Raw genomic sequence first — 25,130 nt, 5'->3', positions numbered from 1 at the left:
TGTATATTCATGTATGACTGAAAAATTGTGCTCTACACCAGAAATGGACACAACATTGTAAACTGACTATAACTCAATTAAAAAAAAAAATAAAGCAAAATCTTCTCCCAACCCAGAAAATCTCTCTGTAAAGGCAGAAGAGAAAGAAAACAATTTTTCTACTGAATAAGCTTTAAACCTGAATGAGATAGGCACCACAGGCAATCACCAAGAGACTGCAAAAAAAAATCTCCCTTTCTATAGCCAAGCAGATACAATGTTTTACGTACACAGTCTCAAGATAAATGATAATTGATTCTCAAGTAAGAGGATCTGATAAAATGATTATAAATCAATAAAAAATGTTAAAAAAAAAAAAAAAGAGGAGCTGACAGTACCATTCGCCACACATTGTCCATCCTAGATTCACCTGGTAATTGGGAGGCCATTTGTGTTTGCTAATTGGCTTTTTCTAAGGGGAAAATGAACTTCTCATACATGTATGACAGGAGGTAGTTCTGAACCTCGGAGTTAGGCTCCCAGCTCCCACAAGAAAGTGGCAGACAGAGGTACAATTTTCTTTGATGATTATATATTTCAAGAGATGGCTCACAGGTCCGTGAGAAAGACATTACTGCTTCCCCAAAGCTGGCAGGAGACTTATTTAGCTTTTAAAAAGATTTGCACACATTTCAAAGAGACAGAGAAAGTACTTACACTTACAAGCTTTCTAAAGTAAATTTACACTCTAACGGAAGGGGCTGAGGGGAAATCTCTTTCCTTACTTCCAACATGGAGAATTAAGCCTCTTAAATTTTTACCTCGTATTTGCCTTTACGTGACATAACTATATATGTTTGTCCAAATTATCAAACCGTACACTTAAAATGTGTACATTTTCTTCGTATATGAAAGTTGTACCTCAAAAATGGTGATTTAAAATACGCCACAAGTCCTCTGAGTCCATGCTTTTACACAGGGCACTTCAAAAAACCTTTCGTGCCTGCCTTGAAATTTTCACAAATTTCTGAGTTGTTTTTACTGTCCTAACAGCGTAAGAAAAACTGTAACTGCCTTATATCCAGGTTTATATAGCTCACACGAAAGAAATCCTCTTAAATTTTTCTGGTAATGGAACCCAGCGCCTTCAAATCACAGAAAAATATAATTCAAAGGGAATTTGGTAAAGAATCTTAAAATAATTTAATACCTACCATTTGATGAAACGTTGTAAGCTGGGATTGCCTTTCTCTCTCTCTCTTCCCTAAAAAGTGATTGAGCAGCTACCATAGCCCACATTTTTGCCAGGTGCTGGGCATATAATGGTGAACAACATAGAGGTCGCTGCCCTCAAGGAGATTATAGGCCAGCAGGGTAGCCAGACGTTAAACAGATAAATTTATGAGTACTTAATTGGTTATACTGCAATAAGTGACCAGAAGAATTTCAAGGTGCAATGAAAGTTCATTGTGTGTGTGTGTGTGTGTGTGTGTGTGTGTGTGTGTGTGTTTGAGACTAACATGGCAAGCTTGGAAATCTCCCCTCAAGGACTGGGAGAAACTACTTAATTTTGTCTCTTTTTTTATTGAGTTATAGTCAGTTTACATGTTGTGTCAGTTTCCAGTGTAGAGCACAATTTTTCAGTTGTATGTGAACATACGTATATTCATTGTCGCATTCTTTTCCGCTGTGAGCTACCACCAGATCTTGTATATACTTCCCTGTGCTGTACAGCATAATCTTGTTTATCTATTCTACACATGCCTGTCAGTATCTACAAATTTTGAACTCCCCGTCTGTCCCTTCCCACCCCCCTCCCCTCTGGCAACCACAAGTTTGTATTCTAGGTCTATGAGTCTGTTTCTGTTTTGTATTTATGTTCAAAATTTGGGGAGATTAGATTGATTCATTCATTCATTCATTCACTTTAATGGAAGTACTGGGTGTTGAAACCAGGATCTCGTGCATGCCAGGCACACACTCTATCACTGAGCTGTATACTCTCCCCTCCTAATTTTGGCTCTTGCTTAAGCTTTCCAGCCTCATCTGTACCTACCCTTCAGCCTTGCTCTCTCCCTGTGAAAGCAGACACCATCTTTTTTTTCCCTGTTCCCTGAAGACCTGAAGCTACTCCTGACTTTGGCCTTTGCACAGTCTATTCTGTCTGCAGCCCCCTCCACCAGACCTTTACATGATGGGCTGCTTGCCGTTGGGTCTCCTCCCAAATGCCCCTGAAAGGGTTTCCCTGCCCACCGTATGTGAAGACTTCCCCCTACCCCTCTGTCACTCCAGCCTGCCTCCCTGACCCAGGCGATGCCGATGCTGCCGGGCGCCGGCCACTGTTTGGGCAGCGAGATTCTAAGGAATTTCTCCCTTGGATCAAAAGACAGGAGAGAAAGCATGAGGTTGGCATTTTTGCTGGAGGTCACTTTGGTTTCAGGGACTGACGTTCGTGGGTTCTGTGGAGAACAGCTCTGTCAGCCTCCCTCTAGGGAAAACTAACCATCCCTTCACTTGTGTCGAAGGCAGTACCAGGGGCTCTCCTCGGACCAGTCCGTTTAATCCTTAGACCATCTGTCACTTACAGAGGAGACCCCTGAAGCTCAGAGGGTTTCAGGGATTTTCCTGGGATCTCGCTGTTCGTGGATGCAATTCCTGATTTTTCTGATGCTAGAACTTTCCTCTTTCTGCTACAGCACAAAGGTGTATTTTGAAAATGACTTTTTCTCTCAAGGATCAAACTGATGAAGGATTTGATCTTCCGGGAAACAGCAAATATCTGAAAAACATCTCTCTGCCATGGACTGAAGGCTGCATCTCTGTGCTCTGGATCATCAGGGCAAGTCCCTGTGAGGTGGGCTGGGACAATGGGATTGGAACTCTCTTTCAAATCCCAGCTGGTGGTGTTGAGAAAGCCACTTAACCCATTCAGTAGTGAATTCATCACCTGTAAAATGGGACTGCCAATACCCATTTCGACATTTGCAAATATTAAATGGAAATCCGAGCCCATCATTAGGACAGAGTGGGCTTCGCACGGATATCAGTTATCACTAACTCTACAGTTTAACGGTTATCACTTCAGCTAATGGTTCTCATCAATTCTATAGTCATTGGCAGAATCCTTTAACCAATGTGCTGGGCTAGGAGGACCCCAGTGCCATGAAGGTGAGTTAGTCATAGCCAAGGACACTTGGATCCCACTAGCCAGGTTGTAGGATCGCTCAGTTCTGATTTCCTCTTGGTTACCGGACGGCAGCCCTTGGAAGGAGGCAGTCACATCAGTGAATTGTGATGGTCCTGTGTTACCTTTGTAAGACTCCCATCATTTCTGGCCCAGCAGATGCTACCACAATCTGTCCACCTGAACTCCTCAGCAAAAGAGTGTCATGTTCTCAGTCTGAATCAGAGGCACCCATGAATTAACCTGGCATTGTCTCAGGAGAGAGGAGAATGATTTATCAAGACAGCGACAACATAACCATCTCCGTGACCTGACATGCTTCACATCTCTCTTCATTTGTCAAGCAAATTAATCTGTATGTGTCTTTTAAATGCAACAGCAGCACTCACTCATAGAGCTGGGGATGGGGAAGATGGAAGGTCGGCGAGGGGTGACTTGCCAAGTTTCACTCCATGCCTCGTTTTTACCCCCGTCTTTTCTTGTATTCTGATTGTTAAAGGATGTTCATTATTTTGTAATCCTTTAACATTTGCAAGGGTGAGATGGTGGTGTCCATTCCTGAAAAAACAGTCGAAAATAAGTGAAAAACTTTGAGATTCCCTTTTAATTACCTCGCAGTGCACATTAAGTCTACCTCATGTAGGTAAAAGAGGAGTCTTCTACCGCGGTGTAGTTGAAAGCGGGATATGCATTGTCAATCAACATTTTACTTGGTCTGTAGGGGTTTTTAATTTTATCTTTGTTTCTCTTTCCTTACCTAAAAAATAGAGAAAAGTAACAATACCCCATGTGTCCATCCACCAAAAAGGCACAACACGTTTTTTTTAAATCATAATTAGATCATGTCTTCATAAAGGGAGTTTAAATATTTAAATATCTGCCAATATTTAAAAATAGGAGGTATTTTACATAAAAATATGGATTTCTAGACTGAAAAATGGGAAAAGCTGGGCAAAAACCGGGCTTGCATTCCTGCATTGTACATTCACCTGCAATTGAGTTAATTGTTCTCATTCAACAGGGTATGAATTCTTCAGTTTGCCACAGTCCCCACTATTCCCTATTGCTTCTCACACACAGCTTGGTTATCTGTTTGACTTTTGTAGGTAGATGAATTTCTGATTAATTTTTCCTGTGGTCTCTTTCCCCCTTTCCCTCCAATGGTTCCCTTGGTTTCTTAATTTCTCTGATCTTCTCCCTAACATCCCACTTCTTCCTGTCAGCTTTACTCCAGGATGTCAGTTTCTAAGTTCCATCTAGTTTTCCCCCAGCTGATCCTGGAGATGGGTGGAAATCTAAGATCCTTCAAGTGCTGTGCTAGGGAGGCGGAGGTAAAGGTGCAGCTCTTTCCAGCTAAGCTTTGGGAAACAACGTTAAGACAAAGCTCTGGTAAAGACTGATCATCAGTTAGCATGATTGCAGTTTATCATAATTCTAAATGAGTCGCTGCGTTTCTCCACCTTTCTCAATCCGCACCTTTCTGTCTTACTTTGAAGATGGCCAGGATCCCAGAACAGCAGTGGGAAGAAATTGATTTCCCGGCAATGGAATGAAATGGAGAAAAAAATTCATCATACCACAGTATAAACTCTGGAAAATAAGAAAAATATTACAAAGCAAAACAAAACAAAAAAAAATCGTTCTTAAATGCAACACTAAGGGCTGGCCACTCCAGCACAGTTTCCTCCAGTATATTTTCATTTCTTTACAGAATTGAGACTAAAGTAATACAAGTTTGCATCCTCTTTGTTTTACTTGTTGTTAAGTATTTCCCCATGATATTAAAAATACTCATAAACATAATTTTAATGAACGTGTAACAGTCCATCATATTAATGTGCCCACATTTGTTCAACCAGTGCCATATTACGGGGCAGTTGGGTTGCTTCCTGTTCTCTGTATTGTAAATCACATTGCAAACAAAGTTTGTGTTTCAGGATCTCTCCTTATGGTGTTTTCCGGAAGGGGAATTTCTGCATTAAAGTCTTGGACATCATACAGGTTCTTGTTACCTTTGCCAAATTGAAGCTCACGCTTTGGTATTTGTTGTACAAATACGGTGTTCTTTTTGGTGCAAGCCCCCATGAGTCTGACAAGGGTGATGAAGAGGGTGTGGGCACTGGGATGATGGATGGAGGACGCTTGGACATTTCTTGAATGGAAAATACTGTCAAATTCTGAGGTCACCCACAGAAGTGCATCTCATTCCTGTTCCTGGATGAAATGGTTCCTGAAGTTGACTTCTTGTCAGTTCCCTCCACTGCAGTGGAGCAGGCACGTCAGATCATTTTCATCTGCCTGCATCTTGACATAAAATCTTTCCTCCCTCCCTAGCTCACTTCCTTCCTTCCTTCCTTTCCTTCTTCCCTCCTTCCCTCCTTCCCTCCTTCTATATTGGCTTTCCATAATTACCATATGTTGAGTGCCTACAATGAGTCAGGCACTGTGTGTGGCTCTTTGCATCATTATTCATTTAATCCTCTCCACAACACTACCAGGTGGTCATCACCATCCTGATTTGATTTACAGGGAAGTTGAAGCTTAAGAGAGGTCACCCAGCTTGCGGAATGCTACAGTCCTGGCAGGTGAACAGTAGAACTGGATTCAGCGTTTGTCTCAAGCCCATGCAGGTCCCCCAAGCCTACCAATAAGGCCACTCGGTGATTCAGCTTGCACCGGGTTAACCGATGGACGGGTGCCCCTCATCTCTCTGCCTGGTCTTGGAGTGTTGTTGTGTCTGTCACCCATGCGTCTGCCAGAGGGGATCCTGTCTGATCTCCTTGAGAATAGATGCTCGGTGTTATCTTTTCTGCATCCTCAGTACCCAGCATATAGTAGGCACTTTATAAATGTATATAAAATGAACCCTGCATCCTGCTGGAGTATCTTAAATCCTCACTCATAATGCCTATGTTCTTTGGTGGGTTTTGTTTGTTTGGCACAGAGTCTAAAGCTTCCTGTTCAACACGGTGCATGGCAGCTTCTGGAAGTTTTTCAACTCCTTTGCATCCAGTCCCAGGAAGACCAAAAGAGCTAAAGACCCGTAATTACTCTGAGCTTAGGCACATGACAATAAGAAGCACATCTCAGTTCTTATGGATTACAGTCTCCCTTTTGAAAACAAGACTCCACAGTGGATTAGCATTTGCAAACACATACAAAACTTTCCTATTTGGGGAGCGCCAGCAGTCAGGGATGGGGGAAGCGATTTTATGATTTTTCAAGTGCTTTTAATTTTCTTCCTAGGTTTCCCTGCTTAGGAAGGGCAGACTCTCAATAAGAAAGACAGTGAATATATGTATGTATATGCGTGACTGGGACATTGTGCTGTACCCCAGAAACTGACACATTGTAACTGACTGTACTTCAATTAAAAAAAAAAAGAGAGAAAGAAAGAAAGACAGTGAAGTTAATGGAATCAGGCAGATCCCACTGGAGTCTGATAAAAAGGAGCTGAAATGAAGTGAGTCCAGGTTTAGATTCAGGCTTTGTCACTTCCAAGTGATGTCACCCTTGGAGAGTTCCCTAATCTTTCTGAACCTCAGTGTAACTCCCATCTCAAATGGGGACAATAATTCTTACCTTGAATTATTACAATAAGGACTTGACATAATAAATGTAATATATTTAGCAGAGGGTTTGGCATTAATTATTGATATTAATATTACTGTATTGTTTCTTTACATCTCTATCTATCATCTATCTCTGTGTCTACTTTAAAAACTTTTTTTTTTTAAATTGGAGTGTAGTTGATTTACAATGTTGTGTTAGTTTCAGGTGCACAGCAAAGTGATTCAGTCACTAACATATGTATGTATGGTCTTTTTCAGATTCTTTTCCATTATGGATTATTGCAAGATATTGAATATAGTTTCCTGTGCTATACAGTGGGTCCTTATTATTTATCTATTTTATGTGTAGTAGTGTGTGTATGTTAATTCCAAGCCCCTGATTTATCCCTCCCCAGCCCCGTGTCTGTTTTACAACATTCTTTTGGCTGGGCTTTCTCCCCAAATTCTCTTTCCACTTAGTGGAAGTTTCTGCAGGGGGATAGCCTCTATCTGTCTATAGGTGTTAAAACCGAGTTTTATTTTCCTCACTCCGTTTCTCCTGCTGGCACATTCTTACACAGAATATAGAGAGACAACAAATAAGCAGATAATTAATGATGTTATGTTGTGAGCTGATGTTGATATGGAACAAAAATCAAGGTGAAGAAGGGGTAAAGGAGACCAAGGGTGATATTTCAGATGGAGTGATCAGGGAGGGCTTCTCAGAAGAGCTGAGCAACGGCTTGCTTGAAGGGAGGGAGCAAGCCACATGGGTATTGGTGGCAAGTATGTGCTGGCTGATGGGACAGCCAGCACAGAGGTGCCGAGGCAGATGTGGAGGTGGTGGATTCCAGAAATATCCAAGAGGCAAGAGTGGCTGAAGCAGAGTGAGTAATACAAGGTGATGTCGGAAGGGAAGCAGGGGCCGGATCAGCTGGGGGCTGGTAGGACGTGGTAAGGACTTGACTCACCTGTGAAGAGGGACCAGTAGACGGCTTTGGAGGAGGGATGTGATCTGACTCTCCCTGGGTAGGCAGCCTGCTGGCTGCTGAGCGGAAACATGGGGGCCAAGGGGAGGCGCCTGCCGCAGGCGGGACAAAAGATGATAAAGCCTCATGCTACGGCATGGTGATGGCAAACAGGTAAGAAGTGCTCAGGCCGGGCACGTGGTTTGTGTTGTTTTCTGTGAATGTATGTAGGTGTGTGTTTCGTGTACGTTTCACGGAGTGGTTTTCTGCTGTTGCGATGCTAGGGATGGGGTGGGTGGGTGTGTTTGAGTGCACGCAAGCACGTGTGTGCATGGGGCTGTGAGGCTTTGCATTAGTCTGCTGCTGCTGCTGCTGGTGTGTGTGTATATGAAAGGGAGAGAGAAATGTGACTCTGGACTCAGAATCACGTCGTGGGAGAAAGTAGGAACAGTGTAGCCAGAGCCAGAGTCAGTCTGGGTAGAATTTGACCTTCATGAATCCAGAAAGGTGAAGAATCTCATCAAACTGCATCTTCCTCAAAAATGCGACATAATTCCTCAGCAAATGGGTGCTACTTTTCGTTTCTATTCAACACGAGAACAATTACAACTAAACACCTTGGAGAAAGTTATTCCATCTCCAAGTTGGCTAATTCTGTTTCTAAAATAGCTCAAAAGTCTTGGCTTGCTGGTGGCGGGGATAATTAAAACTAATGAAGTGAATTTGGGGGTACGCATCAGAGACCACGCAGAGACTCTGACGGTGATTACAGTCGCGCGGCTTCTCTGAAGGTATTTGTTGGGCGACCCTTCTTCATTTGTATTCATGGAAACAGGAGCCATTTTCTTGAGGCTGCTAAGCCCTTCAGAGGACCCGTCTGCATGTTACGTTTTAGAATTTAGAAGTCCTCATTATGTTTTAAGGGTTCTAGGATTTTTACCCACTGGTTACGAATGGCTAAGCATGAGACATTATATATCTCAGATCCTTCCTCTGAATAATGAATTTAAGAGATGAAAAGGGAGATAAGGAGGGACAGGAGGGAGGGAGGAAGAAACTCATTTATGTACTCGTGGTATAAATATTTATGGTGCACTTCTGTGCTATCCCTGTTTCACGCCGGATTGTGTTCAAGGTACTGAGGAAACATCTACAGAATAGACATGGGAACCCTTTTCACGCACTTGCATTCAAGTCAGGAGAAACAAAACAGGAAAAATGTGAGTGGGTGATACGTGGATACAAGAATAAAACCGGGAATGGGTCTTGGGGAGCTGGGAAGTCAGGGAGGTCCTCTTGGAAGTTGTGACTTTTGAGCTGAGATTCAAAGACAAGAAGGAAACGGATACCTAAAAATCGAAGGGTGAGCATCTCAGGCTAAAGGAATGTCAGTGCAAAGGCCCAGTGGTGCAAAGAGACACAGGAAGGTGAGCTAGGCGGCCACATGACAGATGCAGAGCGAGTTAGCATAGAAGTGGACAGGATGAGGCTGGGTTTTGGAAGGTGAAGGACTTTGGATTTTATAATAAATGTAGAGGGAGACCATTAGCTGCTTTTTGATTGGAGAATATCAAGATATGTTTTGTTTTCAAAAACTCTTTGATGTTGTGTGGGGAATGGAATGTGGAAGGCAAAGGGTGAAGCAGGATGGCCGGTGAGCAGCTGAGAGATGCTGAGAGATGATGGGGGTAGAGGAGGTGGAGAGAAGTGAGGAGCTGGTTGCTGGTTTGAAGGTGGGGTTTCCATGGAAACAACCTCTGTGTTCATCAATGGATGAATGAGTAAACAAGATGTAGTGTACACATGCAATGGAATATTATTCAGCCACGAGAAGGAAGGAAATCCTGCCATTTGCGACAACAGGGATGGACCTTGAGGACATTATGCTCAGTGAAATAAGTCAGAGAAAGACAAATACTGTATGATCTCATTTATCTGTGGAATCTAAAAAAGCTGAACTCGTGAAAACAGAGAGTAGAAAGGTGGTTGCCAGGGGTGGGGTGTGAGGGACTAGGAGTGATGCTTAAAGAACAAACTTGTAGTGAGTAAATAAACAAGTCCTGGAGATCCAATGCACAGGATGGTGATGGCTGTATTATAATCATCAAACTTGCTGAGAGACTAGATCTTAATTATTCCCACCACAAAAGGAAATGATGATTATGTGACATGATAGAGTTGTCAGCTAATGCTACAATGGCAATCACATCGCCACATATAAATGTATCAAATCAACAGGTCGTACACCTTAAATTTACACACTATGTCAAGCACATTTCAATAAAAAGAACGGTGGGGTTGCCCTGTTTTGCTGGTGAGAAAAAGAAGAATCAAGTGGCTTGTCAGTTTGGGGCTCGAGTGGCTAAGACATGGGGGAGAACTGGGGCAAGGAGTACATTGGGAAGGGTGGTTAGAACTCCTGAGTCTGCATTTGGTTATCCTAAGACTGAGATGCCAATTGGACATTCAAATGGGAACGCTGAAACGGAGAATGATGATGAAACAAGGTAAGAGGGATGAAGGGAGCAGAGAGGGAGGAAGATAACGAGGGGAAGATGCTAACTCCCTCTAGTCTTTTCTTGTGGCACCTGGAGCCATTTCCCCTTTGTCTTCATGCTGCAAGATGCAGGGTAGAGGTTTAAGCTGTTCCCTCAGACACCCTGTCCTTATTCTCCTCCAAAACCTCTAGCTCCTTCCTGTTGAACTGGTCCAAAGCATGGCGTTGGCACCCCACAAAGCTTCAAATCCAAGGACCACCAGTTACAGGTGTGGGACACTGGACAAGTAATATAGCTTATCTGAGCCTCAGTTTCCCCATCCATAAAATGGGGATAATAAGAAGCCTTACCTCACGGGGTGATTGCTATAATGATAGCTAATCTTTATTGGGCATCTATACCACTGTAGGTGTTAGTGCATCCAGTCCTTAACACAGCCCTCGGTGGGGTGACTATTGTTCTCATCCTAGAGATGAGGGAAATGAGGCTCAGAGAGGTTACCTGACTGGTCCAAGACTCCACATCTAGAAACCAGGAGAGAGAGAGAGTGACTATTCCAAGTTTACCCATTCCAGTGGGTCAGTGTTCAAGATGGTATTGAAACTGGGCTGTCAGACCCCAGACCCTGTGTTCCATTCCTTTCTTTTAGCCTAGCACTTGAGCCAGGGCTCAAAAATTGAGAGCTGCTTTTTCATTGTTCTTGTTTTTATTACCGTGTCATATTGCAATGTCCAGTTACTAGTCTGCTTCCCCGTCAGACTCAGTGATTCCTTGAGGGCAGGGGCTGTGACTTATTCACAGCCGTGTCACCCATGCCCTGCACGGGGCGCGGCACCCAGCGGGTGTGCGGTACGTGCTGCCTAAATGGAAAACACAAGTGCAGGACAGCCAGCCGGGATCCCCCTTATCGGCACGCAGTGCTTCCAGTGAAGAAGAAGGCTCCCTCCTTTCTTAGACAGATCAAGCCCTAAAGTCTGCAGGAAGTGAGGCAGACAGTGGAATAAATATCAAAGCAAGTCTTCCACCCCTCAGCTTCACTCTTAGTGGAGAAAGCATCCCCTCAAAACAGGAGTTAAAGCTTTAAGATGTATTTGGCGTCAGCTACGTGCCCACACAAGCGCTAAACATAGCATCACGGAGGGGACAGACTCTTTGAGGCAGAACAGGAAACTTCTAATTCATTCTCCTTCCAGCTTGCGAGACAGTGAGTCTATCGTGGGCAGGACAATTAAATTGAAATATGGCTCAGCTAAGCATAAGAGCTGTTTTAATGGGAAAGCCAAGAAACCCAACGGCTAACTTTGTGGGGAGGTAGGCGGAATGAGGTCCTTGAAGGTGAGGTCTAATTATCTTGGCCCTGTCAATTTCAGAGCTGGGGGCTGGCCTTAAAAAACCCCCAAATCCCCAAGCTCTAGAGAGATGGGTATTTAATAATAATAGATACAGTCAGTAGCGGTTTATAATAGCTTTGCACAGTCCGTGCCTCTTAGGCTGCATGTCATTTGCTATGAAAATGATGTCTTGTGTCTGTCTGCACACCTCACCCTGGAATGTGTATGTCTATGAGGGCTGTGCTAGCAGTGGGGGTCCAAGGGCAGGGAGGGGGCCAAGCTGTGGCTGTCCCCCTTTCCCGCATCTCCTGACATGCCTCCCGCACCCCAGAGAGGAAGCTGATGGTCCTGAAATAGGAAAGAGAGCTCAGGAATGCCAGGAGTACGCATCTGCTCTAATGAACTCCTGGTACTCAGAGATGCTGGAGCACAGAGCCGGTGGGGAGTGGGTGGAGAGCTTAAGAGATGTGCTTGCTCCTTTGAAAGAAAGGGCAGAACATCCCTGAGGGCCACTTGGGGGAGACTCAGCCACCTGGTCCGTGCTACACTCTGGAGGTATCGCCCGTTGCTATGAATCTCAAAGCCCTAAGTCAGCCTCTTGCCTCTCCTGCTACGTCCAACAGAAGCCCCACCAGGGTCGATGTGGGAGTGAGGGAACGGGAACCATCTCAGACGGTGCCTTGGGGGACCCCAAATCCATTTGGCCTGGATTCTAAACTTGTCCTCTTCCCACCTCTTTCCTCTCTCTCCTGTCTCACACCAGCAACGCCACTAACTTAATGGCGTTTATGGTACTGTCGACTTTTATAGTATCCAGGGAGTTAAGAATCTGGTTCAAGTTTCCATTTGGCACTTGAACTTGAGGAACTTGAGGTGAGTGTTCACCTTTTGCTTGACTGCTTCTAAGGAGGGACTCTCGACCAGGGCTAACTGAGCCTCCCAGGGGAAACTCTGGCAATACCTTGGAGACATTTGTGTTGTCATGACTTTGGTAGGGACGCTGTTGGCATCTGGTGGGTGAAGACAAGAGATGCCACTAAGCACCCTACAATGCACAGGGAAGCCCCTGCAAAGAGCTACCTGGCTCCAAATGCCAGTAGCACCGAGGTAGAGCAGCCTTCCTGTAGGGCTAGAATCCGCCGTCGGTCCCCACCGCCATCAGCAGCCCTCTTTACTTTCAGGTGATGTCACTTAGCATCAGGAAGGCAGGCGTGTAAGAGGCAGATGGCCTTGGTACAAACTTATATGGAGAAAGTTAAGATGACAAGATCACACAATTCTGGGTACTGGCAAGGGGATTTAGGAAATTTTCCCCAGAGATACAAGAAGATTGGAACGAGATCGCTAGAAGCTATTACCCAAGGCAAGTACTCAAATTACACAGCATCTCTGGGAACGTGGACTTAAAAATTGAAGTCAATATCTGAAATTAGACATGTAGTGGACGTTAGAATGAAAAAAAAGCAGATGCAGGAAAATGTAGCGTTTTTCCTGAGAATGCACGATAAAAGGACTACAAGAGGAAACGACACATATATCGTTCAAAACCAGGGTTTGGAGGTGGGGGTGGGGGTACCAATGAGCAGAGATTGGTAAGACGGGTTGTACAATAGCCATACTCACTAATTTATGGCGGATTAAACGCCCCCGACAGTCTTCCGTTCTCTCTTTCAGATGCTGTCTTTGTTGTGCAGTTTGGTGATTGTAAAAATTTATTAGTAACAGGCTGAGGTTTCCCTTCCATTCTTGGTGGGAGGTGGTCTTTAATAAGGCAGAATAAAGAGACTGAAGTTGTGTTAGCATAATAGCAACCACATTGGGCTCAGAAAGTCAGCATTAAGAAAAAGGTATGTTCTGAAAGATACTATTCCACAAATTATTATTTTTTTTTAAAGGGTTGTTTGCTTAGTGGAGATCAAGGATCTCCAAGCTGTTTTGATTGTATGTGTTACTGCGTTTTGAGCATTCTCCCACTATACTTTTTTAAGTTGCTAATATGTACTATTATATTCATATTTTAGGTATTTTATAAAACAGATACAAAACACGAAATTTAAAAGGAAGCCACGATTTTTAAAATGCACCCCAATAAATTGTGCTGGCCAACTCCAACCACTAGTGTGGCTGCTCACCTCTGAGTTAAAAGTTAACATGTGTGGCACTTACTACCTGCCAGGCACTGTCTCCAGACTTTATATATATTTGCTCATTTAACTCTCAAAACAACCCTAACAGATAGGAACCATTGTCATTCCCAGATCACAGATAAACTAAGGCACAGAGAGGTTAAGTAACTTTCCCAAGGTCACACAGCTACTAAGTGGAAGATCGGGAATTCAAGCCTCACTAGACTGACTCCAGATCATCTGTTCTACCCACCGCACTCAACTGCTCTCACCTGAGGACAGTGAAAGGCTTGAAGCCTCCTCCTACAACAGCGGGAAGAATCAGGCATGATGTTCAGAAGCTGAGGGTTTTAAGGAGTTCCTTTATGATAGAGCAAGACCTTGGCAGCAGTATAGTAAAGACCAAGGGTTTGAGGGTAAAGAGGGGAGAAGGAGGCAGAGGCTAGAGAAGAGACAGACCCACAAAGGCTCCCAGAGGTGGATCCTGATGGGGTTAACAGGCGATTTGAAGAGAAGGGCAAAGGAAACCTTTACGCCGTGTGCTGGGCTGCACGCATGGACACGATTGTGTGTTAGATTCTTTTCTTTCTCGTGACAACTTGGACCCACGATCTCTTCTTGATACTGGGCAAGATGGAGGAATCACATTAATAAAGGTGCTCATGAGTTTTCACACCATCTTGAGACCCTGAGCTTTTTTTTGTTTTGTTTTTCTCACGTGGTTTTAGCGTCCTCTGCTACATGCCCACCACCACGGGGAACTCCAGAAACCAACTCCTCAAGACAGAGTGGGGAAGAGACAAAATGTTTTTAACAAATTCATATTTTGTATGTGAACCTTTACAGGTCCTTTCAGTGCCTTAAACAACCATATAGTGAGAGTTACAGTAGGTGGGATCTTGGGCACCATGTGGTTCAATCCACTTCTTCTGAATGCGGACCAGGGAGAGAGTAAGACATTTAATTGAGATCTTATTACACAGTCAACTAGGGGCAGAGCCAAGGCATGTGCCCACATCTCTGGTCTGCCTGGCTCTCTGTGTGCTAACAGGTCGGGTTTGAAAAACATTTTAGGTTAAACATTTCCCAAGGGTGAGCTCAGCCTCAGGGCCGGGGGAAGGTAAATTTTTGTGATCTCTTGAGCTTCTAGAAAGCTTAAACCAAAGCATAAGTATACTGAAGATCCCTATTAGAAGCTAACTGTGTCCCCCCAAAATTCATATACTGAAGCCAACCCCTAGTACCTCAGAATGTATTTGGAGACAGGACCTACCTTTAAAGAGACGATTAAGTTAAATGAGGCTGTTAGTGGAGGGGGGATGGTAATCTAATTTGATGGCTGTCCTTTAAAGAAAAGGACATGTGGACACACGGAGAAACAGGAGGGCATCTACAGAGAAAAGAGCACATGAGGACACAGGAGAAGACAGCCATCAACAAGGCAAGGGGACAGGCCTCAGGAGAGACCAGCCCCGCCAGCACCTTGATCTTGGACTTCCAGCCTCCAGAGCTGTGAGAAAATAAATGTGGTATGATGAGTCATGCGGTCTGCAGCATTTTGTAACTGCAGCCCTAACGGAGGAACACACCCCTCTTCACTTCTCATAGTATTAACAGCAGTGGCTCGTATCCAAATGGATTTCTCATTTAATCTCCACAAAAACTCTATGATGTAGACGCCATCACAAGCTTCTTTTTACACATGAAGGAGAAACAGACGCTCACAGAAGTGAGGATGTGGCTAGGCTCTTGGAGTTCATAGTCGCCGTTCTTCACTGTTACCAGCGTTGCCATGGTAACAGCAGGGTGGCTGTAGTCACTGCTCAGAAGGAGGAGAGGATGCCTCCCGCGGCACCGGTTTTACAGGAAGTGGCAGAGAGCAGTGGAGGGGTGCCAGATTCAGTGCCGGAAACTGGGTCCCTCAACTTCATCCTTGCCAACTGTTTCCTTTTGAATCTTCAGTCACTTCCAGATATGTTAAGCTCCTACTACGCGCCAACCATCCAGCTGGGCTCTTGGGGCACCAGCAGTGAGCACCACCCACGTGGCCAGCCTGGCCCGGATGGAGCTACGATCCGGGGGCACGGCCAGTTTCCCCCTCTGAATTCTCTCAGTTGGTAACCAGCTCCTTCCCCCTGAGGAAGGAAAGGAAAGCGGCGGCGGGCCCGCTTCTTTGACTGTTTGCCTTTCTTTCCGTCTTCTGACAGCCATCCTTCATGCCTCACAGGGGAAATGATTTTTCTCGACAGTGACAAATTTATGAGTTTTGACTGTTCGTGGAGCTCCCTAATTAATTCTTTATAGACTTCAATTGGCAACGGAATTTGTGTTGCGAGTTAAAAAGCGTGTTCGGATAAATAATCGTCGCAGCTTCTGCTCCCTTCGGGGAACGCGCACTCCGACCTGCCCGCTGTTCACGCCCCCTGCGCGCCGGCGGGCGGGCGGGCGGGCGGCGCCGCTCATCTCGCAGGGACGCGCGGCAGGTGCTTTCCTCGGCGCAGCACAACGGCGCCAGCATCGCCCCGTCGTCATGGGACCCCTGGGCCGTCTCCTGGGCAACCTGGTGGGGGATGCCGAACCATCTATCCTCGCCTCTGCACCGCAAATGCTACTTTTTAATATCCGATGTGTTACCTGGGATCCACACCTGATCAAGAGCCTGGTGTGACTAAACAAATCTAGGGAAGGAGCGACAGCAAACCTCTGTCCAGAAAGAGGGGAAAAGAGACAGAGGGACAGAGGGCGGAGGGACAGATGGAGGGAGGGAGGGAGGGAGGGAGGGAGGGAATTGAGGAGAGGGGGAGAGAGAGAGGCAGAGAGACAGAGTCAGAAACACAGAGACAGAGGAAGGAAGAGAATGCACCTGAAATGGGAGAAATAATAACGGCTAACGATTACTGAGTGCTTGCTCTGTGCCGGGCACCGTGTTGCATTATTTCATTTACTCTTCGTGTAAATGGTAAATACTGTTATTTTAAAGGTAAATACTGTTGTTTTCCTTACTTTGGAAGAGAGAACATGAGCTTAGAGAGACTAAATAAATCGCCCAAGTTCACATAGATCTTAAAGCACAGAGCCAGTCTGCAAGTTCAGGCAGATGGATCTAGAAGATAGACTCTTAATTACTATAGCTGAGAGACAGGGAGACAGGGAGGGTATGAGAAATCTAAAGGAAGAGAGACTGGGAGAATTCCTACACATACACAGAAATGCTGAGAGAGAGACAGAGACAGAGAGAGAACGACTTCCAGAAGAAATGATAGAGTTAAATACACAGAAAGAGATTGAGAAAATTGACGAACACAGAGTAAAACAGAGATGCAGAGAGAGAGAAAGAGAGATGGAGAGACAGGGAGAGGACTTTTGCAAAGAGAATACAGTCCCTTCGTGCAAGATGAAAGATCTGGGGTCAAGATTAGCATGTATGGTATGACGCCCGTGCCCAACACTGACAGACAGTTTTGCCCCTTCTTATCAGTTCACATTATCACTCACATTTTAGAAATGCAGTGGGGCATAGTTTTTGGAGGCGCAGGTATCTGTTCGGAGCTCAGACCCCACAGCATATGTTTTCCCAGTGGAGGGAAGCTGGGAGAGGCAGCCGGGTGTTTTGCCGGGGTGTGTGATGGGTGGTGGAGATGGAGGAGGAGGGATGGAAGGGTGGAGGTCATCTGAGTTCCTTCCGTTCCATCTGCCCCTGGCCTTCCTGGTGGCTGGTGACCAGGGCGCTCGGTGCAGGCAAGGACAGAGGCATTGACGGCCTGGGACTCATTTGATAAGTGAAATCTCACTTACTCCTTACAATAGATGTATGCATTTGCAATACCGTCCTGATTATGTAGATAAGGGAACTCAGTTTGTTGGTGGTGGAACGGGGACTAGAACCCCAGCAGCCTAGGTCAAGAGCCCTTGGCCCTAGTTGTTGAAGCCCAAGAAAGGGGCCGATGCCGAGCGTGTCTGGACCCTGGAGGAGCCACAGCAGTGCTTCCAAGCAGCCTCCCTGGCCCTGTTTGCATGGAAACTCTGGAGGTCGTGGGCATCCATCAGGTGGACAGGTCAATGTCCGGGAGTCTTAGTAGGAAAATAAATCTGAATTAACTGCGATGCAAACACTTGCTGAGTCTTAATTGCTGGCCAGGTGCAACCAAGCAATGCTGATACCTCTGCAAGTTTTGTTCCCCATCATCCTTGATACCAACGTGGGAGATTAGGCCCTGTTGGACCACTTCCAGTTTAATTCTGCTACGCCGAATCCGTCATGCTGCGGCTCCAGGAAGGGCAAGAATCCATCATCCATCCTCCGTGTGCAGTTGACATTGACTGGAGCCATCATCCATCAGAAGGTCCCTATTTTAGGTCAACGTGGGATTTGGAAATGCAGCAACAGGACTCTCATCACCAACAACAAGAGTGGGTCCCCTGAGCCTAACACTGAGCTTAATGAAGAGATAAGCACGTTCTGGAGAGGAAAGATCAAGTGGAGGCCAAGTGCAGTAGGACAGACCTGTTTTTGAACTTGCCGAACGCTGCCATTTCTTAGCTGTGTGATCTTGAGCAAGTGCCTAAACTTCTCTGAAACGCAATTTGGTTTCTGGTCGTGTGCTTTTATCATCCCGTGAGACACAGAAGCTACTTGAAACAGTCCTTGGTCCTCCACACACACAGGTCATTATCTGCTTAACTGTGGATGTGAGGACTACATCAGGACGGTACCCAAAGATGAGGGTTAGAGTGGTCAGGAAGTGTTTCTGGAGGACGCAGGACTTGCCCTGTAGTCCTCCTCCTCCTCCACATTGTCACCATCATCATTGTCACTGTGGTTACATTACCTACCACCTCTTGAATATTAATTATGGGCCAAAACAATACTAAATGAGCCCCACATTCTGTGTTTGTTTCTCGGAGCCATTCTGAATCATTTATCTCGTGTTATACAAGTGGAGCCTGGAGCTCCAAGATGGAACGTACCCTGTTCAAGGTCACAGAGCTGGAAAACAGCAGAGAGAAAAGCTCGGATCCCCCTGACTGCCAGGTTCAGGTAGCCCTCAGAACAGACATTTATTTCTCGCTTTTCTCTCTAGCTGAATTTCTGCAATGTTCCTAAGCCTCTTCCCTTTGAAATTGAATTGTGCTTTACTGTTGGCTTCTGTTATAATTTCAGAGATAATTCATCTTCATCACTGATAATCTCTTCAGTGGGCACTGGCTTTTCCAATGTCAGTTTGTGTTATTTGTGGTCATAATGTTCTCTCAGTCTCTCTGCAGAGGTGTATAAACACATGTTTAAGTGCACCCAAGAATCTGGCTGCTAGATCATCCTTTGGGAGGGTGATTGTTTCCACTGTTTTGGGAGTACTGGTCCCTGAAATATCAGAAGAGAGCGTCTATCCATTGAATCCACGTTTAATTGACATCAATACACTGGCTCGCGCTCTATGGAAGAACATTCTCCTGATTCTGGTAACCGAAGACCTTGATGCAGAGATCCCTCTGCATTTGTTAATAAGATTCTTTGATTTTTCAGACACAAAGCTCCACTTGAATCATCTTGGCCAAAAGGCAATTTGTTGGAAGGATCCTGGGGGCATCTCAGAGAATCCAAGGAAATGTTAAAAAAAAAAAAAAAGATTTGGGCTTAAAAAGTGGACTGCTCTAGGGACCTATGCACAAGGAGGTTATGGCTCTTGCCTCTTGAGTTTTGCAATGAAATCCCCAGAGCTGGGTTGGATGGGCTTCTCCTCTGGACCCACCAGTATTTCGTGCTCGCCCTCAGTCACGTCCTGGGGCTTCCCAGGAGCCATTTCATAAGAACCAGTTGTTAAAATTTCAGGAACTTTGGGAATCTGCCCTTAGACTATTGGTAACTTCAAATCAGCCATACTTGGAATATTTCTACCCTGGGAATTGGCAAATGTTACATTTTAAAGCCTTTTTTTTTTTTTTTTTTTTTGGAGAGATGGTTTATCAGCTACCCCCCAGCTACAGACTAGACATGCACTAATTACCCAAAGTCACGTTTAAGATACTAAACTTTAAATCAGGCTCTGGGGTTTGATATCTAGCTGTGTCACTTCCTTGTGTGGTGAACTTGAGCAAGTTTCTTACCCTACCTGAGCCTCAGTTTCCTCACCTGGATTATTGCTGTCTTTCTGGGGCCCAAAGAGACATCTGGGTTTTGAAAAATCCCTTTAAAAACAAACAAACAAACTTTTGCAGACCAGGAATCAACCTAGGTCCCTATCAGGCTTATAAAGTGTTACAGGCAAAAAGGGTCTTAAAGATGATTAGGGACATTCTCGGGCCATTAGGATGGACCAAAAGGAAAGTGTGTCTACAGACTTCTGGGCCTTCAGATCTGAATCCCTTGATGTGTTTTTAATCCCTCGTGGAGCACACTCACTCACCAAGGGCCTCACCTGGACTGGGAACCTCCACTCCTATTTCCTTGTCTAGTTACAGGAACCCTAGGAGGTCAGTATTACTGTCCCCGTTTTACAGATTAGGAAACAGAGGCAGAGAGAGTTCAAATAACTTTGCAAGGACACACAGCCAGCACATGGTAAAGCCAGACTTTGAACACAGATACATCTGTCTGGCTCTGTAATCCAAGTTCTTTCTCTTCTTGGCTGCTTCTCTGTCATTTATACATCAACCACGTTCCAGAGAATTCTCTGACTCCGCCCATGAAGACCTGGTGGCAGAACTTCCAGGAAAAAGGAGTTATGGGCCTTTTGTATTCAGCATTTTCAACTTCAGTGAACCCTCTTGGTGACTTTTTCTTTTCTGAAGTGATGGGTGGATGCTTGGGAAGAACTGAGACACAGAGGTGTGTCGCCATGGTGCAGGGCTAAGCACATCTGTTGCCTTTCATGGGAAGTGGCCAAGTCAAGCCCGGGTTTTCCAGGGAAGACAGCTCCGCTTCCAGAATGCAACCTGGATACACAGATAGCCGCTAGGATGTGTTTCCATCCAATGTTTAGAGATGGTGAGACAATGGTCCATGCTCGCTTAAGTTGTCTAGTGGAGCTTGGGGACTCACCAGGATGGGAGAGCTACTGCCTGGCAGGGACTAGATGAAGTCATCCATCTCTGCCTTCTGGATGGGGAGCTGGGCTTCAGAGACGAGAGAGGGGATCCTCTTCCTGCTTGGGAGCAGAGTGAACACACGGTTAATGCTCATTAGGTTAACTAAGCGTAGAACTTCCATTCTAATTACACAAGGGCTGCGCGCCTCACCCGTTGCGCTCTGAGATGGATTCTCGATGCTTCCTTTCCCAGCCTGGAGCTACAGTGGCTAATTGCCGTGGACCTTGCAGGGTCTCCCTGGAGTGGAAACCGGCTGCCAATCCTGTGTCAGCCTGGACTCACAGTCCTGCTGCTAGCGTTTATTCTCGAGCTGTCTGCTGGAGACAATCAGCGGAAGGAGAAAGGAGTCTTATTCCTCCCCCAGATGAATTTGCAGATGATTTGTGAAGTTGCAAAGCTAAAGTCGGCTTGGACAGATTTTCTAGACATAGTATCTAGAGTTCTCTGTATTAGGTTATGAAAACGCAGCAGCGGAATTCAAACCCAGACATGGGCTGGTGTGTAGACGTCAGACTTCAGGGGTGGAATAGTCCCTGTCTTAGCTGGTTCCTCCCTTGCTTTCAAAATCTTGAGATTTAGTGGGATTTACTTATTTATGGGTGTTCTGCCTTGTTCCAAAATGGACTTGGAAGCCACCATGCCATGTGCTGGAAGCTACTTCACCCAGCTCACAAGAACCCATTGTTACATTGTCAGGAGTTCTGTGAGTCGGGGATTAAACCATTGGTGGTTCCATGGTGAAGAGTGTTTACAACATGGGAATTAGCGAATGCGGCGAATTAGGGCTTTTCGAGATTTGATGGAGAAATGCTTCACGAGCTCACCTCCGCTGTAAGATATTCATACATAAACTATCCAGATTCGTGTTTAAGAATGTGAGCTTTGGAATCAAACTCTGTGGGTCTGATATCTAGCTTGGGGGATGGTCTAAAATAGCCTTTGACTATTAGGCATAAGACAGGCTCAAGGATGTATTGCATAACACAGGGAATAGAGGCAATATTTTGTAGTAACTGTAAATGGAAAGTAACCTTTCAAATTGTATAAAAATAAAAAAAATTTAAAAGACATTTAAAAAAGCACATTAATATGAACTAGCATGTAGTGGCACTCAATAATATCTCTTCGTTTTTAATGTTCAGCAATAAAAAGAAAAATGCTAATAATAGCCATTTTTATTTTTGCATTGATGTTTTGCAACAGGCAATACTGTGTTTTATATATTTCATCATAAAAACAAATATATGAGGCAAGTAGGATTGTCCTGACCTTAAACTAAAGAAAGATATAGTTTATATGACTTTCCAAATCATTTAAAGAGGGATATGATTTAGAACCCTGTTTTAAATTCAAAAGGGAATTTGAAACAGGGTTCTAAATTCACCTTGATCATGGGGGAGAACTTGGAACATACTGAAAAAATCAAATTATCTAATAAGCTCATTATCATTCATTAACATTATATCATTGTATATATATATATATAACATTATATAATTAACGTTCGCATTTCTTCTAGTTTTATGCATGTGTGTACATGTAAACCATTTATTTATATAAGCACATCTGCAAATAAAAATGAATGTAATGCCAAAAAAACAGGCTTTGAGGATTTTAAGAATCAGGGTTCACATCTGGTGCGGTCATTAATACCCACCTGATCTTTGGGAAAATCTTTAACCTTTCCAAGCCTTGGTTTCCTCATCTGCTAAGCGAGCGTAGAGCCTTCATAGGGTTGTCATGAGGTCAGAATGAAGCAACTCCCCAGAGCTGCTTCTTGGTTCCAGGTGCTGTTCCCAGGTCTTGAAGAATACCCGGCAAGCACCTGGATCTTGGAAGATGGCTGTTGTGTTAAGAAAGATTCAGAGGTCAGACCCAAGGGCATCAAGGAACGGTGCTAAAATTGATCAGCAATGTCTGTCATCAAGGAGGGTGTTGGGGGAGGGGAGGGGAGGGTACAGCTCAGTGGTGGAGCATGTGCTTAGCATGCACGGGGTCCTGGGTTCAATCCCCAGTACCATCATTTAATAAATAAATAAGTAAACCTAATCTCCTGCCCCCCCCAAAAAGGAGGGTGTGGAAAGTGTGAAAAAAGGGGGAATGGTGCCCCGAGCAGTGGGAACAGTGTGGGCAAAGGCATGGTAGCGATAGCTAACATTTAGCAAGTCCTTGTGATATTCCAGCCATACATACAACATGCAATGTTAACCTGCTTATCCTCCTAACAATCCAATAAGGTGGTGGTTCTCAACCAGAGGTGATTTTGCCAACTCCTTCCCCTGACCCCCGCCCCCAGCAAGGGGATATTTAGCAATGTCTGAGACAGTTTTGGTTCTCATGACTAGGGGTGGGTGGATGGGTGCTACTGGCATCTGGCGGGGGTGATGGTGGAGGGACCAGGGGTGCTGCCCAGCACCGCACAGGCACAGGGCAGCCCCGATGACAAAGGATTACCCGACTCAGAGTGTCAGTGGTGCCAAGGTTGGGAAACACTTCAATAAAGTGTGAAATACAATGATCCCCATTACACTGATGGGAAAGAGGAGGCACAGAGGAGCTAAATGCTTTCTCGAGGTTATTCCGGCAGTAAATGGCCGATGTTGGATACAGACCCACAGATCGGGCACGCACCCTCTGTGGCTGCCCAGCCTCTTGGGTTTGTAAGAAAGTTGATGGGGAGGAGGGAGAGGAAGAATGGGATTCAGAGCAGTTTCGGGAAAATAGAAGGCAGGTTGCAGCTCCAGTGAGTTATTATTAGTTTTTGCTTAGCTTGTACTGGCAACGGGCTTCCCTCCCCGCCCCTCCCCGAGGCCAGCTCCTCGGAGCCCCTGCTGTGAGACCTCAGTTCTGTCAGGCTTCCTCTGGCGTCAGGGCCCTCCTTCCAGCTGTTCCTGCTCCTCCGTCACCAGGGGTTAGGGGCCGCGAGTGAGATGCGCTGTGACACAACACTGTTGCCAACTGTGCCCGGGAAGCTGAAGCTGAGAGACGCTGCAGCTTCTCAGGAACCAAATGCCATCATCGGTCTTCCCACTGCGGAGGGCAGGGCCGGTGCCGGCTCTGGTGCCGTTTGTAAAACAGCAGTGCTGGGGGGCCAGCTCCTTGTGGCCTCGGGTGGTCCAGGCGGGGAGTAGGGGGTGGACAGGCTGGCTGTCAGAGGAGTCCCCTGGAGCATTTGGAGATGGGAAGTGGGACCCAGCCTTTCCTGGGGCTGCCGTCAAGCCCTGAGCCTTTGCTCAGGATAGCCCTTCTTTGCTGCTGGGTGAGCAGGCAGTTGTGAATATGGTTTGTTTAATTATAATTTTTTTTTTTTACAGGGATACTGGTGATTGAACCCAAGACCTTGTGCAAGCTAAGCATGTGCTGTGCCACTGAGCTATACCCTTTCTTCCAATAATTTATTATCATTATTTGGGGGGGTAATTAGGTTTGTTTATTTATTTATTTACTATTATGAATATGCTTTTAATATGAATAGAGGAGGAGGAGGAAAAGTGGTATAAAACCTGGGCTGTGGAATCATGTATCATACGGCTTTGGTAGCTGTGTGACAGTGATTATACCTGATTCTCACTCCTTACCTGTAAAATGGGCTAATAATGCCTGAAGTGCGTTGTTGTGAGGATTAAAACTTGTTAAATATAGACATAAACACAGACTTGGCCAGAACCGAAGAGGTTTTGATGTCCTTTTTAATGAATGAAATCAACTCCATTCTTTTCATAACAGATTCTGTACTGAGTATTCAGAGATCCGGTCTGGTTTTATCGGGAGAGAGTGCCAGGTTGATTAGTGATGTCTGTCATGGGTGCAGGCATGGGAAGGGAAGGTGGGTGCACCTGGTATTTCCCTGCTGGGCTCAGCTCCATGGTAAATAGTCAATAGAAACCAAATTACTGCTGCTTTTGGTTATTTAGGTCACTGTTAAGTCGAGGTAAAGAATACTTCTTTGTTTGAGGGAGGCTAGAAATCAGAGAAGGAAGAAAAGTTGCTGGTTTCTCTTAAATTGGCGTTTCCTAGTGATGAAATGGCTGCGTTGCTAGCAGAGCTTTAACATGCATTGACAGTAGGTGATTGGAAGCCAAATGATTGGCTAATTATCTCTCTCACTGCCAATTCTTCTTGCTGGGCAGGTTGGGATAAATGTGGATGCTGCAAAGTGATGGAGGCCCCGTGTCTCCCAGAGTGGAGGTTCAGGCTGGATGAGAGATGGGTGAGGCCAGGAGGAGGGGATTAGCCGAGCAGCTGATCAAAGTGAGCCTCTTCTGCCAACAGCTGGTTTATTGGGAGGGGAGTTGATATTAAGGGAAAAAATTAAGAAGTACCTGTAGTTAGTGAATGTGGATTGGTTTTGTCTGTGTTTCCGGGCACTGGTCTTCAGGGAAAGGCATCCCACATTCCCTCAGGGGA

Source organism: Camelus dromedarius, chromosome 24, assembly GCF_036321535.1.
Source record: "Camelus dromedarius isolate mCamDro1 chromosome 24, mCamDro1.pat, whole genome shotgun sequence".
In the NCBI taxonomy this organism is placed as follows: Eukaryota; Metazoa; Chordata; class Mammalia; order Artiodactyla; family Camelidae; genus Camelus; species Camelus dromedarius.
This window is presented reverse-complemented; position numbering follows the sequence as displayed.